The 23,536-nt window shown below is 50.9% G+C and overlaps 1 protein-coding gene and 1 long non-coding RNA gene across 6 annotated transcripts in view; one reads left to right on the forward strand and one right to left on the reverse strand.

Moving 5' to 3' along the window:
• The window catches only part of LOC111727966, an 8,879-nt gene extending 7,364 nt beyond the window's left edge, over positions 1–1,515 (forward strand). The window contains exon 3 of the long non-coding RNA XR_002775388.1: positions 1,330–1,515. This is a non-coding gene — a long non-coding RNA (uncharacterized LOC111727966). The remainder of the gene's footprint in view (positions 1–1,329) is intronic.
• Positions 1–23,536, reverse strand: part of KCNQ1 (potassium voltage-gated channel subfamily Q member 1) — a 389,965-nt gene that overhangs the window by 309,965 nt on the left and 56,464 nt on the right. The window lies entirely within an intron of this gene.

Genomic DNA, 23,536 nt, shown 5'->3' on the forward strand with positions numbered 1-23,536 from the left:
GGGGGTGCCAGAGACTGTGGAGGGGATTTGGGGGTCTCCAGGGTCATCACGCCCACAGAGACAGGGAGTGGGCGGGGGGGCCAGAGACTGTGGAGGGGATTTGGGGGTCTCCAGGGTCATCACGCCCACAGAGACGGGGAGTGGGCGGGGGTGCCAGAGACTGTGGAGGGGATTTGGGGGTCTCCAGGGTCATCACACCCACAGAGAAGGGGAGTGGGTGGGGGTGCTGGGGACTGTGGAGGGGGAGCTGGGGTTTGGCGGGTGCAGACTTTCAGTTCAGAAAGATAAGAAAATTCTGGAGCTGGATGCTGGTAGGAACATATTTAATGCCACTGAACTCTTCTTTTAAAGGAAGTTAAGACGGCAAATCTTGTGTACATTTTACCATAATTTAAAACAGATCAAAAGTGGTTGTCAGGGGTTGGGGCAGGTATGAGAGGGGTGAGGGCTAATAGGTATACCGTCTCCTTCTAGGATGACAAAAGACTTCTGGAACTAGATAGAGGTGGTGGCTGTACAACCCTGTAAATGTACTAAATGTAACTTTAAGATGGCTGAAATGGTGAATTTTATGTTACGTGTTTTACAATAATAATACTAGTGTATTGTGGGGCCCTAGCTCCTGGTTGGTGCTCACCTGGGCTACCCCTGGTCAAGTGTCCTCAAAGGACCCTGCAGGCCTTCAGGGCCACCTGAGCTGTCCTTGAGCCTTTAGTTCGTATCTCTGCAGACTACCGTTAGTTCAGCATTAAATGAAAGGACTGAGCACCAGTGATCTGTCAACTGCAAATGGCTGGCGGACCTGTGAGTCTCCTCCAGACGGAGACAAGGAAATAAATGCCAGGCCGTGCAAAAGCCCCCACCACAGACGTGAGAGTAAGGACTTGAAGGGTCTGACACCAACAGAGACACAGTAAGGCAGTCGCTCTGTCCCTGGCGGCTTCAGTATAGATACAGAAACCTGTCACATGGCAGGGTCAGGGACCCTGGACCTCAACCCAGAGGAAGGCAGTGTATGAGGCAGAGGAAAGGAAGTCACCATCACAGAGGGGGCAGCTGTCACATGCACATGCACGCCAGTTCCATGCTTGTTTTCCATGTTTTGGGGGTGACAGCAGTACAAACAGCAGATCTGCCCGAATCCAAAGGGCCAAGAGCTTAGCAAAGAGGTGCTTATCTGGGGTTTGATCCGACTTTGAGTGCACAGAGGGAGAAAGGTCGGGGCATCAGCTCAAACATTTCGTAACCGGCTGTGGAACCATCACTCGCCGAGAAGGATGAAGGTCGATGTGGCCATCTTATCTATTGGTTTTTTTTCTTTTTTATCAGTGGGCAGATCCGCATCATTGGGGAGATTTTCTGAGGCTCAATGTGTTTTGAAATCCTGTGCTGCCGGCACCACATGATTTAGAGGCGCTAAGAAGGTCCCTCCTGCCCGCCCGCCAAATGCTCCCTAGGGCAGACAGCAGGGCTACAGGGAGTCGCCAGCTCAGAGCAGCCCACATCCTGCCCTTCAGCATGAAAGAAGTTTTTTTTTTTTTTTTTTTGCTAAACAATAAAGGAAGCTTCACAGACCCTTATCATGATTACTTTAATGTCTCTGATGTTACTGCTCTTTTTTTCTTTTAATGAAAAATTAATTTTAAAGAGGTCTGGAAGATTAACTCCTGAGACTCCTAAGGTCTGAGCGCTGAACTTGGGGTGGGCCTTCAGCGCCTGTGGACACAGCACCTGGAACCCATCTGTCCCCCAAAGGTGTCCCAGACCAGGAGGGTGCTCTAGGTGGAGACCCTGGGGGTGGGGGTGGATGTGGGACCAGAGTCTAGCCCCCTCCCATCGCTGGAACACCCTTGGGCTAGGCTGCTTGGAGCCAGGCGGCCCCCTGGTGTGGGGGGTCCCCACAGCAGAGGACCCGGCTGGAGGGCTCTGGGGCCAGCTGTTCCAACTCCATGCAGGCCCCGTAAGCCACAGGGAGCGCCAGCCTCGCGTTCCCAGGAGGGTCAGCTGGCCGGAGGGCATGGCGCAGGCACGCATGCCGCTCAAAGGCCCTTTGTTCCGGAGCCTGCCTGTGGCCAGCTGCTCCCGGCCTCCAGCCTGGGCTGAGAGCTCCTGGGCCCCCCAGTGACGTGTTGGACACAGCTGGAGCCCTCAGTCCACACTTGCTGCCCAACCTAGGGAGCAGTAGCCCCCCATCCGGCCCAAGAAGCCCAGCCTATGGCAGGCACTGTGGTACAGCCAGACAGGCCCAGGTGACACATGTGGGCTGCCTGGCTGGGAGGAGGAGGGCCAGCTGCCTGGCACAGGACTTCTTGCCAAAGAGGTGGCCCTTGTTCTACCATGAGCCCCCTTAGTGTGGGTACCATTGGGACACCCCCTCCAAGCCAGCACACTAACTCGGTGCTAGCTCTCTCTGCTCCACCGTAGCCCCTTGGGGCCCTTGAACACACAGCCTGCAACCTTGAGCAAGTCTTCCATGTCCTGCCCCAGGCCCTGACCACAGCAGTAACCCAGAGCAGACCCACTCCCCTGGAAGAGGGTGCACCCAGGCCTCTCATGCTGTAGACCCCACTGCCCTAGCCCTGGTGCGGACGGAGGAGCAGACCAGGTTCTAGAGCCACCACACACACATTGGTGAGAAAAAGAAGGAGACATGGTCAACAGAAGGGGACATGCCCAGGGCAGGGGCATCCTGGGTGCCAACACTGGTGGGGATCTGGAGGAGCAGCTCAATGCTCTGTGCCTCAAAATCCCCATCTGTGAAGTGGGGGCAGAACCCACCACCCAGCGCCATGTGGAGAGAGGAACAAGAAGAATGTACCCAGACCTGTGGATATGCTGGCAGAAAGTACTAGCGGGGAGGGTGGTGTTTAGTGCTGGGAGGGGGGTGGTGTTTGGTGCTGGGAGGGCCCCTGAGTTTGCGTGCGGGGGGAGACAGACCCCTATTCCGTGCACTGAAGAGCCATGAAGACCCAGTGTCCTGTCCCATCACTCTAGCCGCTGCTCCTGCCTGAGAACTCCCTGCAGCCTCTCCCCACATGGTGACGCCCTCACATCGCATGGCCACCGCTCACCCAGGACCCTGCTCTCTGCCATGGCTCTGTCTCTCCCAGTGCTCCTGAGAGACAGGGGTCTGCCATCTCCACCTTGGGAGCCCAGCACTGCAGCTAGCACACCCCTATGCTGGGATTCCTGCAACTGCCTAAGGAATTCCACGTGGGGACAGATGCACCTTCCTCCCAGGCCCCTGGCTCCTGCCTTGGGGGTGCTGTGCTATAGAAGCCTAGGGGACCCAGACAGAGGGCTGTGTGGGGGATGCTGCCTCTCGCCATTAGGGCAGCTCTGCAGCTCCTGGTCTGGGTCCCCACAAGATGACCCAACAGGAAGCAGCCTCCCCTTTATGCTCCATGGGAGCCACGTGAGTGATGAGATAGTGGGGGTGGCAGAATCCTGGGCCTGAAAGAGGGGCAGTGGAGCCCCAATAACCAGCCTTCTCAGGGAGCATACCCCCAGTGCAGCTGGCCATTCTCTGACCCTCAGAGCCATAGATCAGCCAGCTGCTATGTGCTTGTCTCTATTTGTTAAGGTGGTCGTGATTTCGAGGTAACAATTGAAAGCATGGAGCCTCTTTCTCCTGAGAACTAGTCCCACCTGCCAGCTGTCTGAGTGGCCATTCTCCCCAGCAAGCAGGAGAGGCCATGAGGCTTGCCTAGTTGTCCTGGGGACGGGTGTTCCCATCCACTGGGCAGCCAGGCCTGCAAGTGGGTGACAGCTGTCGTCTGGTCCTCCACCCGGGACACTACCCAACAGGTGGCATAAGGCCTTGTGTCCAACATGGGCTGTCTGGGGAGGTTCCTGTGAGGCTAAAACCAAGATGGCCAAGATGCTGGCCATTCTCCTACCTTATGCTCCACATCAAAGCAACCACCTGAGCATGTCTTTGTCCACCGGCTCCCCTGGCAGCACCACCCTAGCAGGGCCTTGAATGTCCTAGCTCAAGGGCAGACAGCATCCTCTACAACAGTGGTTCTCAACCTTCCTAATGCCGTGATCCTTTAATACAGTTCCTCATATTGTGGTGACCCCCAACCATAGAATTATTTTCATTGCTACTTCATAACTATAATTTTGCTACTGTTATGAATCATAATGTAAATATCTGATATGCAGGATGGTCTTAGGGGACCCCTGTGAAAGGGTCATTCCATCCCCAAAGGGGTCGTGACCCATAGGTTGAGAACCGTTGCTCTACAGGTTGCCTGGGAGGGGTCTCTGCAGATGCCTGAAGGCATTTCAAAGAGTGACACCCAAGGGACATTCATTGAGCAAATCATCTCTGCAGGCTCAGGCAAACCTGACCTCCAGCCCTGCCTCCTTCCTGGCCCACCATTCTGGGAGTAATTGCAAACTCTTAATGTCACTTGCTCATGCACTGCAGGGGCCCAGGCAGAAGGCAGCATGGGCAGCTGGTGTGTGTCGGTGGGGGAGCTTCTCAGGGGTGATGGGGCATTTAAGACCAAGACCAGGGATTTGGACCACACCTGCAGGCCTAGCACATACTTGGGTCCAATATCACTGAGACCAGACCTTTACCAAAGCCTCTGGCTTCCAGGCCTCAGCCCTGCATGAGGGCTGCCTGCCCATGGCGGGGAGGATAGCTGGGCTCCTACTAATGCTCACTCCATGTGTGCCCTGGTGCCTCACCACAGCTGGCTAGAATTACATACATTGCAGATGGTTAAAAAGGTGCCTCCAGCCCTGGGACCCAGCTTGCTTCACGAAATGGCAAACTGGAGAGGTGGGGGTAACCTGCCCTCTCCCTCCCCGCAGGGTGTTCTCGTGGTCAGGAAGCCCATGGGCCCGCCATCTAATCCCTGGGTTCATGGGTAGATTCTGAAGAAACAAAAATTACATGACATCCCCATCTTACTGCAAGACCCCCAGGGCACTGAATGGACCCATCACCCGGCAACAGGTGGCACTCAATGAACATGCATGTGTGTTTTCATTTACGCAATATGGAACGGACATGCTTCATGATTATTCTCACTTACTAGATAAATTCTGAGCCACCTGGGGAGACATTTGCAAACACAAAGAAGGCATCAGTAGGGAATGTGGGCAATGGCATGAAAATTACAAAAAGGCAGTATCTATAGTCAGTGTCAGGGGCTGGGACAGAAAGTGCCTACTATGTAGAGGGTCTCCTTGTAACCCTAAATGCCCCGTATCTACCATTCTCTACCACACAGAGGGGTCTCCCATGACCCTTGACCCTCCGTGCGGTCCCATATCCATCTAATAGTTTTTGCTATGTTGTTTGATGCCTAAAACTTTATAATTAGGTCTCCTCCAAAAATAGTGCCTTAAATCATTCATTTCTTCCTCTGGGTTTCAGTGTCGATATTAATATTGTTCTTATTTTCTCTTTTTCACCCAATTTTATTTGAAGTTTCTTGGCATCTCTTTGGCCATAACTTTATTTTTTTCAACTGCCCATTTACTCAATTCTATTGAACAACATATTTGTTAAAAAAATTAAAACACTCCTGATAGTCCTCTGTCTTGAAGAATTCAGGCCGTTTATGTTTAGTGGCATATTGAATATATTTGATTTGCTCATTTCCATCTCCGATTTTGCTATTTTGCTCCATTCTTCATTCTTCCTTTTCTTTATCAGTTGCTTAGTTGACCAATGTACCACCCATTCCTACCTCATGAACTGGGGAGTTTCACTGCACTCTCTCCTTCCACTGGTTCCTTAACCTCACAACCAAATCTGCTACTATTTGAAAACAGTTTCCACCATAGTGTTTTCCCCAGTGTTTTCTCCCCAGTAAGGTAAGAATTCCTATGTGACTTCACTTTCTCTCTCTCCCTTCATGCCCATTGGTGGGTTTTGGGGTGAATGAAGCAATCTCCAACATTGCCTTCCCAGTTTAGGGCAGCACTTGGCAAGCTTTTTATCAAAGGCCAGATAGCAAGTATTTTAGGCTCTGCAGGCCACTTGGTCTCTGCTGCAATGACTCAAGTCTGCTGCTGCAGGACAAAAGAAGCCGAGGAGGAGACATTCACAAAGCACATGTGGCCACGTGCTAATAAAACTTTATTTAAACAAACAAGCACCTGGGCTTGTAGGCCATGGTTTATAGACCCCTGGGTTAAAGTATGCTCTGCTGGGAAAGTGTTTCTATGGACTGAATTTTGCCCTTGCAGCCCCCAATGCACATGTTGAGATCCAACCCCCAGAACCTCAGTACCTTGATAGGAAACAGGGCTGAAGCTGATGTAATTAATTAAGATGAGGGCATAAGGATTGTGCAACTGGCACCCTTATATGAAGGGGACATTTGGACATGACCAACACACAGACACAACACCATGTGACGATGAAGGCAGAATTTGGGGCGATGTACCCACAAGACGAGCAACCCTAAAGATCACCAGCAGCCACCAGCAGCTGGGAGAGGCCTGAGAAAGAGTCTACCTCCTAGCCGTGGCGGGAGTCCACCCTGCTGATCCCTGGGTCTCAGACGTCTGGATGGCAGGAGCCAGTGGGCACCGATGGGCTCCAGGCTGCCACCAAGGCCAGACCAGATGGCTGGACAGAGGTTTCTGGAGAGGTACAGGGTGCAGGGCCTGCACTGCCCGCCTCATCTGTTGGGGTCTCCACAGGGCACTGTCTTCACAAGGGTGTGTCAGCCTTGTCCTTCATACTCCCCCGGAAAATCACACTCTGAAGGTGGCTCAAAGTGTTGGCAGAAGCAGGGCCAGGGTAGGCAGAGTTGGATGTGGGGTTTCCCAGGCACTAAATAGTTAAGGTGGCAGGTGGGGGCTGCCTGGAGCATCTAGAATACCCCGGCGCCTCAGTGCTGCCCCATGAATCATACCCAGGGCCTTGCACACACAGGAGTGGCCAGGCTGGCTGCCCTACAATTTGTGGTGGGGGAGTCAGTGCCCAGGCACACCCGCCATAGACACTGAACCACGGCCGGCAGTCAGCTTTACACATATTTAAAGCAAATCCCCCAGCTCCCCCAGGCAGGCCTATTTCCGTCTCTAGTCCAGTTAAGTGGGGATTTGCTTTCAGCCCAGGACCCCACCGCTGACGGCTGTTAACCCCAAAGATGTTGCACCCTGGGCAGCTGCCTCTGCTGGGGCTGGGATGGGGAAAGGGGAGGGTAGCTTCTAAAATGTCTTATTTAAAAATTTCATCAAAACTAGAAGTTTAGCAAGCCAAAGGGACTCAGGGAAGGGCACCCCTTCTTCTGTTTTGGCTGGGGCGCTGAGCAGGGCCTGCTGGCTTTAGCTTTAGCTGAGGCCAAGGCCCTGGAGCTGACTCTGGCAGTGCGAGCTTGTGTGGCACGGGGACAGGAAGGGCTGCCCACCTCACACCGTCCTGTGTGCCTGTGCCCACGTGCGGGTGGCCGGCGCGTGTGTGCACACGGCCATCGTTTGCCTGTTGACGGCCGGGTGCTGCACTCTGGTTCCGCAAATCTAGAGATTTTAATGACAGGCAGTGAATTTAAACAGTTTTTTTTTTTTCCTTTCAGGAATGTTTTAAGGGATTGAGAGGAAATTGTGCACGGATTTTGCTGTTTTAAGAGCTAATATGTGAACAACTTCAGAAGGATGTATGTTGTTTTAGGGCTGAAGTTTACACAGTGAACAGGAGGGACAAAAGCAGGCTTGTCGTGGACCCGGAGGGCCCGTCTTCTTGAATTTCACCCCTCTGAGAGGGGGCTGCCTTCTTGAGCAGTGATGCTGGAAGGAAACAGCAAAAGTCTGATCTTTGTCCCCTGCCCCTGCTGTGTCCTGTCCCAGAACCACTGGGTGGGGGAGCCCAGCTGGATGGCCAGCAGATGAGACCGGGAAGGGGCTTGGGCAGCTGTTGGGTTCAGACCACCCACCCCAGGTCCTCTCTTGGGGCTCCCAGGAGGGTCTCCTGCACAAGGCTACTTTTGGACATTTGCAAACCCTGCAGTCCCCAAGCCAGTCGGAATGATATCCCATCACTAGCTGGTCTGATTTTTGAATGTGGGTGTGGCTCCTGCTCCTTGGGGACAAACACCTTCAAAGACACAAACTACCAAAACTTAGGAAGAAGCAGACAACTGAATAGCCCCACAGCTATTGAATTTCTGGTGAAAAACTTCCCCGCAAAGAAAACTGCAGGCCCACATGGCTTTACATGTTGTATCAAACCTTTAAGGAAGAAATAAGAGCCCACTCTACACAAATTCCTCCTAAAAACTGAAGAGCAGGAAATATCTCCCAATCCTTCCCCAGTGCCAGCAGCATCTGAAGCCAAAACCAGACATCCCCAGCAAACACACTGAGAATGATGTCTCTCATGAGCACAGATGCAAAAGTCTATACAAAATGTTAGTAAACCAAGTCCAGCAATATATTTCTATACACATCATGACCAAGTGGACTTTGTGTTGCATTCACAGGGTTGTTTTACTACATAGAAATTGATCAGTGCTATTCACCACATTAACAAACGAAGAGAGAAAAGACACACGATTATCTCAATAGAGGCAAAAAAAGGCCCTGACAAACTCTAACAGCCCTTCTCAATATGCGCTCTATTCTCTGCAGAATAGGAGGAGAAGCAACTCTCCACCGTGACAAAGCACATTCACAAAAACTCCACAGCTATCAGTGAAGACTGGACACTGTTCCCTTCCACGCTGGGAAGACGGCAGGGATGTATATGGGCCATTACGAAAGTTTGGAGATACACAAAACTCAAGAGATGTACAATCCATGTGGACATAAACAACAAAGCCCTCCCAGAAACACCAATAAGTTGATCAAGTTGAAACTGGCACGAGTGAATCCGAAGGGCAGCTGTTGACTGCGTTTCTTGGAAGTGAAATAATGGACCATGACACAGTCTGTCTCAAAACTTTCGTAGCGACCCCCGTATGCTCTCCCCTGACTATCCAGTGTGAGGACACACAAGTAGAGGTCCTACCAGACCAGTGAATTGAGCCAAAAACAAAAAATCAAAAGCATATAGATTGAAAGGAAGAAAAGAAGACTGACTTGATTTGGTACAATCTGTCTCCATGGAAAAATCCTGCAGAACCCACGGAAAACAGAAATGAGCAAATTGCTTTCTAGAACTAATAAATAAGGTTAACAAAGTCACAGGAAGTTTGGTAATGCACCCCCTCAAAATGTATTTCTGTATCCTAGCAACAAACAATCCAAAACTGAGATGGAGAAAACAATGTCATTTCAGCAGCTTGAAAAAGTAACAAATCTAACAAATTCCATGAATCTGTGCCCTGAAAACTATAGGATGCTGAGTGTGCCCATTTAGAAATATCTGAGGCGAGGTGAGAAAGCCCAGTACTGTTGAGACGTCATGTATGACAGCCAATTTCACCTACAAGTTCCATGCCACATGATCAAAATGCTCGCAGGACATTTTGGGTAGAAATTGACAAGCTGATTCTAAGATTTACATGGGAATGTGAAGGTCCTGGTAGAGCAACACACTTCTGAAAATGAACCAAATTGAAGGATTAACAGGACCTGATTTCAAGGCTTAGTATAAAAGTTGCAGTAATCAAGACAGTGCTTTCCTGGCAGAACAGATTACAAAGTCCAGAAATTGGACCCCCACACACAGCCAACTGATTTTCATCAAAGGTGCCAAAGTAATTCTAGGAAAAGAAAGTCTCTGGGACAACTGGATAACCACATGCAAAAAGATTTAACCTCCATCCATACCTGTCACCATATATAAAGTTAAACTTGAAATGAATCACAGATCTAAACAAGAAATGTGAAACTATAAAACTTCTACAGAAAACAGGAGAAAAAGCTTTGTAACCTTGGATTAGGCAAGTATTTCTCAGACAGAACACACACAAAAAAACACGAAACCTAAAGAAAAAAAACAAACCCTGATGAATTGGACTTCATCAAAATTAAAAACTGCTGCTCTCTTGAAAGATACTATTAAGAAAATAGAAAGACAGAGCCATAGGTTGGGAGAGACTATTTGCCAAACACAGATCTGATGAGGGGCTTACATCTAGAATACAGACACTACCCTTACAGCTCAAAACCAGGAAGACGACTCAGCTATGCTGGTCAGCAGAACACACGACAGGTACTTTTATGGAAAGAGCTATGTGGATGGTCATGCCCCACACCATGAGCTGCTATGGAAATGCAAATTCAACCCAAGCCGCTGTGGCAGGGCTGTGACCGATTAGAATGGCTAACTTAAAAAGCCGACAGCACTCAGTGTTGGTGAGAAACGCAGCTGCCATCCCGCTCGCTCGCAGTACTGATGCTCAGAGTGGAGTACGTGCCTCCCCTGCGCAAAGCAGTCTGGCAGCTTCTGAGAGAGGGGAACGCACATCCACGGCACGGCCCCGCAACCCACTCTGAGGGATTCACCCCAGAGAAACGGAGACACACGATTACTCAGAAACCTGCGTGCAACATTCATGGCAGTTTTAATCATAACAGCCAAAAACTGGAAACAGCTCAAGTGTCCATCAGCCTGTGAATGAATAAACAAACTGTGGTACATTTTATCCTTTCCAAATAAAAGGAAAGAAACTACTGAATACAGACCACGACATGGATGAACCTCAGATGAATTATGCTAAGTGATACAAGCCAGGCGCAGAGGCCACAGGCTGCGGGATTCCATTCACATGACGTTCTGGAAAAGGCAGAGCTATAGGGACGGGAACATGTCAGCGGTTACCAGGTGCGGGGAGGAGTTGGCTGCGACGGGGCACAGAGGAGCTTTCGGGGGTGATGGGAATGTCCTGGATCTCAGTTTCAGGGGGTGGTTACATGACTGTATGTATCTGCCAGAACTCATCAAACTGGACACCTACCAAAGAAGAGAAATTTCCTGTACACAATTTAAGCCTCTAAACTAAATTTAAAGGAAGAAATCAGAAAAATCATAAGCCTAAGCTAAGAAATGTATGAATCAGTTGATAATTTTTGTTAAAGTTCACATATGAGGAGAGATGGGCTGAATTAGACTTGGTCTCGGAGGTTAAAAAGAGAAAGAAACAAGTCAGAAGGTGGCTTCCTACCCTCAAAATCCTGTAGCCCGGTCCTTGGCCAGCCAGCGCTCAGCCAGGCTTGCCCTCACATGCCCCTCACTGCCACCGTGGACCACTGGCCCCTGCTGAGGGGACAGGGCCCTTCCTGGTGTGTCCATCCTAGGTGCCGAGTACTGCGTGGGGCTGACCCTCCATCCTCCTACCTCCCTGCTGCCACCTCCTCAGGGCAGCTCGGGCTCCATCTGAGTCATGCCCTCTCCTGGGCCAGGCACACAGAGACAGCCTGGAGACTGGCTGATGTCCAGACACCATACTTAGGACCCCACTTGTTTGCACCCTCTTGTCCTGGGTTGAGCTCTGTGCCACCCGCCCACCCTGTACGGCAGCGAGTGGCCCTTTCTCTCTGGTTCATACGGCACCCACCTTTGGGTCACCTGGGCCCATGTATTGCCCTGTGCCCAATTCCAGCACCCTGACCTTGGCAAGCACATTCCAGGCCCCTTGGCCTGTTGGCCCCTGGCTCCTGCAGATAGACAGCTCCCTTTAGGCTGCTCTCCGGCACTCCCAGGGCCCCCCCCCCCCCAACATGAACTTGTTCAGGAAGGAATTTGGAGACTTCTGGGCTTTCTGCAATGCTCCAAATGTTCTGGCTTCTTCCACCTTCCACTCACGTCATTTCATCTAACCCCAGAACGACCTGAGAAGGGGGTGTGAGAGCTAAGGGGCAGGGTCGTGCTCTTCCTCTGCAAAGACCACCCCAACAGTGACCAGAAAGGCTGACTGCAGCTGGGACCAAACACCAGTGAGGGCAAAGGGCCCCACGGGTGGGGCAGAGGGACATCCAAGGTCCAACCTAAAAGCACATACCGGCTACCCCCATTGTGGGAGCCCTCCCTGGAGACACACACAGAACAACGTCCACACCAGACCTGCACGGTGGGGTCAGGGCTCCCCCCAGGTCTGGAGGTTTGCTCAAGGGAGAGCCAGGTTCCCCTTCCTGCCGCCCCATGCAGCTCCAGTTGGTGGCTGTGTAGTGGGCAGAAGTCCAGGGCCCCCAGTTGTGTAGCACAGAAAGGAAAGCCAGGGAGGGGCTGCCCTGTCCAGGGTCTCCCTGGGGAAGGAGGTACAGGGGCTGTGTGGGCGCTGAGAGCCACGTGCTGCAGCTCACATCCACTGCCTGCCAGGCGCCCCCACTTCAGGCCCCCAGGAGCCCAGGGGGCCCACCCGCTGGAAGGGCTGCAGCACACAGAACGCCTCTTGTTCCCATCCCAGGTGCTTGGGGAGAGGAAGCCCGTCCTCTGGGCTGCACGGAGCAGTTACTGGAAGTGCCTTGGCCACGAGCAGTCACGCAACTCTCCACCAGCAGGACCTCCCTGGGTCAGGACACCAGCAACCTCACCTCTCTCACTCTCACAGTTCCTGAGGGGACCCTTGGCAAAAGCCCCCACAACACCTGGCCTCCATCTCTTTCAAAGGGAGACACTGAGCCATCAAACTGCCCCCAACACAGGCAAGGGTTGGAGGTGAGAGGCTGGCAAGGGCGGGGGGGGGGGTGACCCAATCCTAAATGCTGATGAAACCAGTAACTAAGCTTCAAAACATGTTGAACAAGAACTATGAGAACTGGAAGAATAAAGAGCCGAATCCACAATTACAGCTGGAGATTCTGACATCTGTGTCTCAATAATTGACAGAACTAGATAGAATCAGTAAAGACACAACAAACCTGCTCAACACCATCACCACATTAATGTAGCTGCCATTTATGGAAAGGCTTCCCAGAAGGGGCAAAATACACACCTTTTGCAAGGGCACAGGGAATTATTTACCAAGATAAACCATGTTCTGGGCCTATCGAGTCTTAGTAAATTTTAGGAGACTCAAATCATATAAAGTTTTTTCTATGACTACAAATGAATTAAAGTAGAAATTAGTAACAGAAAGGCATCTTAAAAATCCCCCAAATGTTTAGAATAGACTTCTAAATAACTTTTGCATCAAAAAAAAAAAAGAGAAAGAAATGAGAAAAGAAAATTAGAAAATATTTAGAATGGGATAAAAATAACTCAAGAAACAAAATCACAGTATCTATGAGGTGCAAGTAAAGTGATCTTTAGAGAGAAATGTCCTTATATTAGGAAGGAAAAAAAAGATTTCAGGGAGGAAAACCAAGGTTATTTACTAAAGAAACTAGAAAAAGAGCAAATGAAAACTAGGCATAATAAAAAACAATCAAAATCAGAGCATAAATCAAATAACCAAAAAGAGAAAAAAAAAAGCCAATGAAACAAAAAGCTGACTGTTTCAGATCAATAAAATTGCTAAACGCTCTAGCCAGACTGATTACACACAAAAAGTAAGAGGCACCAATTACCAGTATCAGGAATGTGAGGAGAAATTACTCCAAATTCTATAGAGGTTTAAAGAATAGAATACTATGAACAACTTTATTCTAACAAGTTTAACACCTACGTGAAATGAACAGATTTTTTTTACAACACACAAAATATAAAACTTCACTCAAGAAGAAACAGATAACCTGACTATAACTCTTAAGTACATTTAAAATCTAGTTAATAATCTCATAAAGGGAAGTCCAGGCCAGATGGTTTTCCTGAAGTCCACCACACACACACAGGATAAAAATAAGACCGAGTTCACACAGAACCCCCGTCAACACGAAGGAGAGAACACTTCGCTCCCCTCAGCTCATCATGCCACCATCACCCTAATACCAAAACCAAAGACATTACAAGACGGTTGCAAGACCACCTCCCTCATGAACTTAGATGCAAAATTTCTTAGTAAAATTTTCGCAAATCAAGTCCAACAATTTAAACAAAGAATGATACAACAAACCAAGTGGGCTTTATTCAGGGATACAAGTTTACCATTTGAAAATCAATCAGTATAACTCGCCATATTTAGAGATTAAAGAAGGAAAAACTACATGGCCATATCGAAAGACGTATTAAAAAGCTTCTGACAAAATTCAACATCAGACTCGGCATCGGTATCAGAAGGGATGTTCCTGTACCTGGTAAGGGGACATGTATGGAACCTGCTGCCGACGCCACAGTGATCGTGAAGGACAGTAGCTTCTTCTAAGATTTGGGACAAAGAAAAGATGCTTATTCTCCCACTTCTATCAAACAGTGTACCGGATGGCCTAGCCAGTGCAACCAGGCCGAGAAAAAGAAATAAATAGGTGTCCACATTAAAAGAGAAGAGGTCAGGTCATTTCTGTTTTCACACAACATAATCATCAACATAAGAAAAGCAATGAATTCCACAAAAAAACCACTAGAATAAGTGAGTTGAACAAGTTTGCAAGATGAGAGATGAATCTGCCAAAATGAATCAGTTCTAAAGGAGAAATCAAAATTAACAAAGAAATACCATTGGCAGTAGCATCAAAAACATGAGTACTTAAATGTCTGGCAAAAAGTGTACAAGAATATACACTGAAAACTACAAAACGTCGGACAATAAAGATCCAAATAAACAGAGAGATACGGAATTATGGATCGGAAGATTCAATATTGGTAAAATGTCGATTCTCCCCAAGTTGATCTGTAGTTGGTGATGCATTAAACAAAAATCCACCAGGATTCTTTGTGTGTGTATATATATATAAAACATATATTTTATATATATATTTATATACACATAAAAATACAAGGGATCCAGAATAACCAAAACAAAGTTGGAAAAGCGAAACAAAGTTGGATGAATTATGCTAACTTATTTCAAGCTTTATTATAAAGCTATAATAATCAAGGCACCATAGGATTGGCAAAAGATACCAACAGATCAATGAGTAAGAACTGAGAGGCCAAAAAGACAGCCACGCCTTTTTATGGAAAATTGAATTTTTTAAAAGGCATCAAGGGGATCCAATGGGTAAAGGATACTGTTCTCAGCACACAGCCCTAGAATAATTAGACAGCCATATGGGAAAAATACACAAAGCTCAGCCCGTACTTTGCATGAGACACAAAAATTAACTCAAAATGCATCATAGAACTACATGTGGGCACCAAACCTATAAAACTGCTAGAAGAAAAGCTTAGTGACCATGTGTTTGTTGAAGATTTTAAAAATATGACATAAAAAGAAAAAAAAAACAATAAACTTGACTTCATAAAACTGAAAACCTTTGTCTTCAAAAGACACTGCTAAATACGTGATAAGGGAAGCCACAGCCTGGGAGAAATGTGTAAAACACGTAATAGATAACTGTGTTATATATATATAAAGAACTTCTACAACTCAGTAGGAAAAATACAAATAGCCCAATTTAAAAATGGGTGAAAGATTCAAAAAGATATGTCACCAAAGAACTTACACAGATGCCAATTAAACCTGTAGAAAGTTATTCAACATCACTAGTAATTAGTAAATGAAAATTAAAACCACAAGATACCTCACACACCTGTCAGACCGACACGAAAATGATTAGGCACAGCAAGTGCTGATGACGAGGTGAAGGTACTAGAACTCTCACACGCAGCTTTCCTGAGAGTGTAAACAGTATGGATGGCATAGTCACTTTGGAAACCAGTTTGTCAGTTAAATACTTAGATATACACCCACCATGTCGTCTAGCCATTCTATTCCAATATATTTACCAAGGAGAAAGGAAATATAAGTCCTTACAAAGACTTATACACAAAGATAGGCCATCAGTACACAAGTGGATAAATAAACTGGGATATGTCCACATAGGCTGTGCTGCTCGGAGACTAAAAAGAATGGATTATTGATGGACACAACAGCCTGCATGAACCTCAAAGTCATGACGCCGACTGAAGGAAACAAAGAGAGTATATAATGTATAATTTCATGTATAGAAAACTCTAGAAAATGCAGACCATTCTGATGGAAACAGATCAGTGGCTGTCCCTTGAGTGAGGAGGGGAGGGAGGAGGGACCCCAAGGAGCACAAGAACACCTCTGGGGGTCAGGGTGGGTTCACACTCCTCATGGGTGGTGATAGTTTCACACACACACAGCTGTCCAAGTTCACCAACTTGTACACTTTAAATATGGCAGTGCATTGTATACTAAATATATGTCAATAAAGCTAATTTTTTAAGTGAGTGGATTTAGTAAACCTGAGGCTATAGTGATTCCTAATCGAGGTCCCTCCCTCCCAACTGGCACAGCCCTGGTGGGTACCACAGCCCATCCCATCACTGCCCCAGCACCTCTGCCCTTACCCCTGCCAGGAGGGGTTGTCCACCAACACCCCTGGCCCTCTTTTGCTGTGGGTCTGGACTGAGAATTTCCATGCTGTGTGCCCTCACGGCCACAGGAGCTGGAGTCCCCATGTCCCCTGTAATTTTACACACGAGGAAACCCAAGTCCAAAGAGGGCCAGAAAAGCTGAACCAACGAGGCAGCCTCTGTGTTTCCAGGCTCCAGAGCCACAGGCTGAGGCTGTCCTCTCATCAGGGGACTGCTGAGGCCTCCAGAGGCCACCGGCTACCCCAAGCCTCCTGCAGCTGGCCATGGCCTTGATACCTCTGAAAGGGGCCCTTGAGTGCTGGAGGGCACTACAAATTATTACAAACTCCTTGGATGAGAGGTGTACTCCCAAGCTCCCAGAGCTTCTAAGTGGTCTAACAGATGTCCTCATTTAAAAAACAAAATCACCGTAAGATGGAGAAAGACAACTTGAGCAGAAGAGACTGTGGCAAAGGCCAGGGGACCCTGCAATGGGACCAGGTCCTGCTCACCAGCACCCTGGAAACAGCAAAGTCACCACAGCTTTGTCCTTAATCTCATACTTTCATAGCAACCTCTGAGCTCAGGGACTGTGTGGGGCCGGCAATCCTGAGACGTGCACAAATGGACCCCAGCTTGATCCCCACTCCCTAGGATATTAGCAACTGCCCCCAAATCCACCCAGTCAGCTTGGAGAATGGTGGCAGTGGGCAGGGGGAGGGGAGACACAGGCCCAGCTAAATAAACTTAAAATCAAATAAAGATGCCCGTCCTTCCCCAGGTTCCCCCCAAACTCTGCTCTGAATGCACAAATTATTCTTAGCACACAGCGCTCAGAAACTGACCAGATCATCACCCCGCCAGGAAGAGGGGCCGGCCTGCGCCTCTCGGCACACACTTGACATTTTGTTCTCATCCAGCCTTCCCGTGCTGACAGTTTCTGGATTAAATGTGCAAATGGAACGCGGCCCCATGGGGGTCTCGCTCCCTGCCGGCCCAAGTCCTGGGCCTGAGTGTGCTCCTGTACACGTGTGCATGCAGGCACGTGTGTGAGCCTGAACATGCACGCACACGTGAGTGTCTGCTGGTGCTGTGTGCCTGTCCACACACGTCTGTGTGCTCCCATGCCTGCCCACTCGCGCATCTGTGCACGTGTGTGCCTGAGCGTGCCCCCTTCTCTATTAGGAGCCCAGGCTAGACCAGGGTGTGCCTATTCCAACCCGCTCCTTCAACTACCTTGACCAAGTTTGGAAAACAGCACCACCTGCTCATAACCACCCTCTGCTTGATTTCCTGTCCCCACAGTGACAAGGTCCACTGGAAAATCTAAACATGGGACCCTTTGTGGGTCTTTTCTGTGCCAAGGCAGAGGGACTAGCGTGTTTTTCCACACCACTGCAGCAGCACTAGCAAGTCTTGGAACACTAAAGCAGTGGCGTGTGGGTCTGACACTCAAAAGAAAAGGAGAGGAGTGGAGAGGAGGCTGTAACAGCCAGAGGCCCAGCTCACACCTTCCCACGTAGCCAGGAGCCTGGGGAGACTGTCACTGGCTGCAGAGACCACACTTTGGGGAGCAGATCGTCACCCCCAGTTGCTGCTGCGGGGGCTGACGGGTGAGCTCCAAGCCATAGGGATGAGTGGCTCCCACCAGCTACCAAGGCAGCTGCGCAGCCCCTGGCCTCAGGTACATTTTCATGCAGTTTCATGATGGGGACAGGAAGTGGCTTGGAAAAAGCTGCCTGGCCCGGCTCTGAGGTCAGCTCAGTGAAACAGGGGTCAGGCGAGCTGGGTGCTGGAGCACAGCCCCAGCCCATGAGGCACACAGAGCCCCTGCCCCACAGCGCTGAACACTGCCACGCTTCAGTGGTGCACACCTCAGCCTCTGGGTTTTGTTCTGTGTGACCTGGGAGGCCAAGAACGTGATTAGACCTCATCTGAATGCAGTGCCCTGGGGGACTGCTCTGGCACCTGCCCAGCGGGCTGAGCCCCTCTGGCAGCCTCCCAGGTTGGGCAGGACAGCTGCTAGATCCCACTGGGCAGCACCCCACGGCCACGAGCCCCCACAGGGTGCATCCTGTTACCCCCGGCGACTCCCCACGTGGAGTGCCCGTGCCCTGGCCTGCTCAGCCCATCTCGTTGTGTTATGTCAGCTGTTACCCTGTGCTTAAAACAAGGCACTTCAGCTGGCCAGGGTCAGATGTAAAAACAAGGACCTAACCAACCCAGGCCCCCCAGCTACCCTGAACTAGAGACCCTCACTGATGAGGCGCCTTCCAACCCTCGGGCAGAGCATAAAGGAAACACCTGTCCCGCTGCACACTCTAATCCCACTCAACCCAGGGGAGAAGCCCGAGGCACAGCACACACCCCCACCAAGGTCTGACTTTTGTCTTGGGCCTTAGGGAAGCAGTGGATGGTGGGGAAGGCGGGACAGAAGACACAGAGTCTGGCCTGGGGGGGGCCAGGGAGCTGAGGCCGCCCTTCATAGGGATGTGATTTCCAACCAGACCCGTGGCCACAGAGAACAAAGCGCTATATGGGGGTCCTTCTCCAAGTAGTCTGCCCCCCGGCCCACCTGTTGTGAGGTCCCCTCCTATTTCTTGTACAGCTGTCACCTTCCACAAGGTCCAGGGGCTCCTGCTTAACTGTGTCTGCTCCAAAGCCAGCTCTGTTTCCTGTCACCAACCCAGAGCTGAATCATCATGACCTCTGAAAAGGGGAAAGAAGGAAAGGCAGGCACAGCGGGGAAAACTGAAGAACATGAGAGCACCCAGACACCCAGCAGCACAGGGAGAGGGACGTGGACGCTGCACTCGCCACATCACACCACACACACCAGGTGCCAGGCTGATAGGCACCTGGGTGGGGTCAGCTACCTCCCTGCCCCTGAGGAACATGGGGCCATCCCAGAGCCCCTTCTTCCTACTGCCTATCTCCAGGGCCCTGAGTGGGGGGGAGGGGCTGCCAGGAGGGCAAGATGAGGAGACACTTGCTGTGGCCCACAGAGCCCAGTAGGGTGAAGGTCCCCATTCACCTGCTTGGTCCCCAGGCCCAGACACACTGGCACACACCGTGCTCAGTGCACAGCACACATAGGCATGGTGGGCTCCTGCCGAGGTGCCTGGTGCCATCTAAGGTGCCAGCACCTGCCCATAACAAGACTGTCCCTCTTTTCCACTTAATCCTCCAAAGACCATAGGCTCGTACAGCTTATAAACAGGAGTGACCATGGCTACAAGCTGGAGCTGGGACCTGTGAACCAGGGCCTCTATGTGGCTAAGTTGGAGTCTTCCTAGATCCCCAAAGGACATGCCACCAGGCACAAAACTCCCCTTTTCTTTCAGGGGTACAGTTGGAATTCCTAAGGGCTCCAGGCAGCCCCTGGGTGAGATATGGAGAAGGCACTCTGGAGAGCCCTGGGGAGAGCATCTGCCTCCAGAGGGCAGGGATGTCACCCCACTTACACCTCAGCCCACCAGTCTGGCTGGGACACTGTGGACTCCTCAGGCCCAGGTGGGGCCCACTGCTGTCCATATGTTCAGCCTCTTTAGGGGACAGAAATTTCTTGGCGGTTCCCAGATTCCAGCCCGGGAGTGTCAACTCTACTTGAACAAACCCCTTACATGGGATCAGGTTACATGTTTTTGGGAAGATCTCAAAAATCTCAGCACTGTTTCCTCTGCTTCCTGCCTAGGGTCCTCACAACCCGCCCCCCCCCCATCTTGTTCCGAACAAACTTGATATATGTGACAATTCTGGCCTGAAACAGATAATGTGAGGCCTGAGTGTTGGCGTCACAGAGGAAGCCTTTGTTACAGGACACAATCCAGTGCAGGACCTCAGCACACGTGCTTGGGGACGTCCACTTGAGCCGAGGATCCCGGCTTTCACGCTCTCAGCAGAGCTCAGACTTTGCATAAAGGAATGTCAGCTGTCCTTGCAAGCAGCTGCCTCCAGGGCAGGAACGTGGCCAATCCAAACCCTGTAAACCTCAATCTGGGGACAGGGGACCCAGTTAGGGCATAAACAATGTCCACCGTGGGGAGACAGCCTGCCCCGCAGCCTTGCCCTGGGCCCCCCGGGGGCCCTGTTCCTCCTCTCATGTGAGGGCCTTGGAGCCGGGGCCTGTCCCCGGGCCTCCAAGTCTACCCCACAGCCCAGGGAGACCACAAAGGGATAGCAGAGGCTGCTCTAGGTTGGGGGGACCAAAACCGTGTGACAATCACATACAACAGGAGAAAATTGGTTACGCCCACTGAGAGGAGTGATAAAACCTGAAAGTAGATAGTGGTCAGACCGCAGGAGAAGGCCCTTGTTTTAAAGCTTACACCCTGGCTTTTTAGGGACAAAGGGACAATCTATCTCCAACTTACTCTCAAATGGGTCAGAAAAAAAAACCCCAGTACACCACAGAGTTATATTTTCTTATACAAGAGAGAAAATGGTACGAAACGAAAACAGTCAGCAGGCTGGGTGGAAGGGGCCTGGGAGGGGCTTATGTTGATGACTGTCCTTTAAGTCTGAAATTAAATTGAAGTTGAAACACCTGAACAAAAAGAGAGTAGAACCAAAGAGCTGTGACCCCTTCTTGGTGCCACACAGTAGGGCGAGGAGGGCAGTGGGGCCAGCATATGGTCCCCACTTCTGTTTTCTTGGGGAAAAATGTTAGTAATTTAAATACCGGTTTAAATGCACCCCAGAAACTGCCCTTTTAAAAGTTGCCCTGTTAAATAAATAGTTTAGAGCAGGGCTTGGCAAACTTTTTCTAAGGCTAGATAGTAAGTATTTTAGGCTTCTCACAAAAAAGACTCCAAGTCATAGCACAAAAACAGCTGGAGATGACGCCTTCTCAAGTGCATGTGGCTGGGTGCCAATAAAACTTTATTCACACAAATGGGCTGCTGGGCCATGGGCCACGGTTTGCAGGCCCCTGTGCTCCTCCAGATGCACACGTTGAAGCCCTAACCCCCAGCACTTCAGAGTGTGAGACGCAGCAGAAGTAACCAGTTGGGGTAAGCTGGAACAGGCTGGACCCAGACCAAATATGCCCAACATCCTTGCATGAAGAGAATTAGGACATACAGTCACAGGGCCACTCTGTGTGACAATGAAAGGAGGGACCAGGCTGATGGGTGGATAAGACAAAGAACTCAGAGATGGCCAGCAGAGCCCCCAAAGCTGGAGAGGGGCCTGGGGCAGACTCTGCCTCCCAACCTCATGAGAACCTGCCCTGTGGATCCCTGGATCTTGACTTTGAGCCTCTAGAACCGCAAGAGAAGAGTTTCTGTGATCTAACTTGAGCGGCCCAGGCCCTCAGTCACACAGACCCAGCCTGAGTCCCAGCAGCCCTCTTGGAGGGCTGGGTGTGGGAATAGGGCCCATGTGCTTGTGCATTTGGTTTTAAAACACAGACTACAGACCCACTGCTCGTGGCCCAGTCCAGCTGTCTGGGTCCCAGTGAGACCTGCAAGAAGGTCCCCAACCCTAGTGCTTCTGTGAACTCTGGGGACAGACAGGGAAGCTTTGGGTGTGCCTGGAGGGCATGCAGCTTTGAAAGGGATACAGATCTGCCCTGTTTTCCAGCCCACCCCTCCCCTTCCTGCCTCTGGCTTTAAGACTATGGTTTCAGCAGCACAGCCACCCCCCAAGGCAGAGTGTGGCCTCATATCACACAGAGCACCTGGCAGGGGCACCCATCCTGGCCCAGGCCCTCTCTGGGGGGTGGCAATACCCCCTTTCCTCTAAAATCACCCCAATGGGAAGGCTAATCCTATGCCTGGAGGCATGCAGTCTTGGACAGGAGGCACTGAGGTCTGTGGAGGGCCAGGCCACCCCTCCCTCTCTCACACAAAACGGGCAACTTTGAGGGGTTGCTGAGGCCAGCACACAGGGAGAGATGTGAGCAGGGACCAGAGAGGCAGTGCAGCGGCCCTCGGGCTGCCCCGGACCAGGAGCTCCCTGCGGGCCCAGCACCAACAGCCAGGTCAGCAGCCTCAGTGTCACTGAATGGTAGGTGGGCAGGTGGGCCTCTCGTTCAGGGCCTTCACTGACCAGCATGGGGCTCCCAAGTACTGGCCAAGTCACTTCTGTTTCTGTTTAACAGTGGTTTTAAGTTTGACTTGGTGGCTTCTAAGGCTTTGCTGAGACTTGTGTCAGGATGTCAGTGTGATCCATGCCCAGAGGAGCCCCTGTAGCTGTAGCTAGTGGTGGCCAAGGCTGGGCCTGCTGGGTACCCCCACCCAATAAGTGGAGCTTCCCCTTGCCAGCTGCGCAAGTTGCGTCCGGCCCTCTCTACCTCTGCCACCCAACCTAGAGGCCAGCAGGCTCAAGGGACTCTGTCTCCTTGGGTCTCAGGGCAAGCGAGGGGAAGCTCCTGCTTATGACTAGAGGGAACCAGCGTCAGTTGGCGCAGAGCTGAGGCTGCCCTGTGCCTCGGGGCCAGGCACAGGTTGGAGCACACATGGCAGGGACTCAGTGCAGACAGGCTAGGGCAGCCCCCATATATGCAGGGGAGGGCCCATAGCCTTCCCTCCAAGACCCCCAGTCTGTTTGCACATAGAACCTGGCACATAGCAGGTGCTTAATAAATATCTGCCAGGTGAATGAATGTAGACAAAACAACCCACTAGGAACCAGCCTTTGTTGGGCGGCCCCCACATGATGGGGACAAAAGAACAAACTAACTCACTTCATAGAGAGGAGATGACTTTCCCCAGGTCCTCAGAGCCCAGAGGAGTGGATAACAGCATCGGCAAGCAGCAGAGCAGAAGTCACCCCCAGAGCAGGCGTATGAGGGCTCTGTCAGACACGTAAAGGCTCCCCAGGCATGGAGGTGCAGGCTGAGTGCACCTGGGGCAGGAGGCGGCCTCGGAGGCCACCAGACCTCGAGTTTGTTAATGGAAAACCCAGCCACCTTGGGCCCCCTGACCTTGCGCAGAAGAGCCTTCACCTCTGAGCTGCACTCCCTCCCCGGCAGGCGGGGTGCATCAGGGCAGGGGCCCGAGGCCCCCACACAGCAGGCTCCGGATAACAGGCTGACGCCACCCTGGCTGCTGCTCTGGTGTTAACGGCGCAGAAACAGGGGCTGGAAAGGCATCTGTGGGGCCAACTCTGTGTGAACCAGGGGCTGGGGCATGCAGTGTGGAGCCTGACCTCGCTCCACACGTGAGGGGGGCCTAGAGAGTCCCCATGGGGGAAACTGAGGCCCAGGGAACAGAGGGCCTCACTCTGTGAGGAGGGAAGCAGAACCCAGGCAGT

Source organism: Otolemur garnettii, unplaced genomic scaffold (assembly GCF_000181295.1).
Source record: "Otolemur garnettii isolate 467f Iridium unplaced genomic scaffold, OtoGar3 scaffold00134, whole genome shotgun sequence".
NCBI classification, from domain to species: domain Eukaryota; kingdom Metazoa; phylum Chordata; class Mammalia; order Primates; family Galagidae; genus Otolemur; species Otolemur garnettii.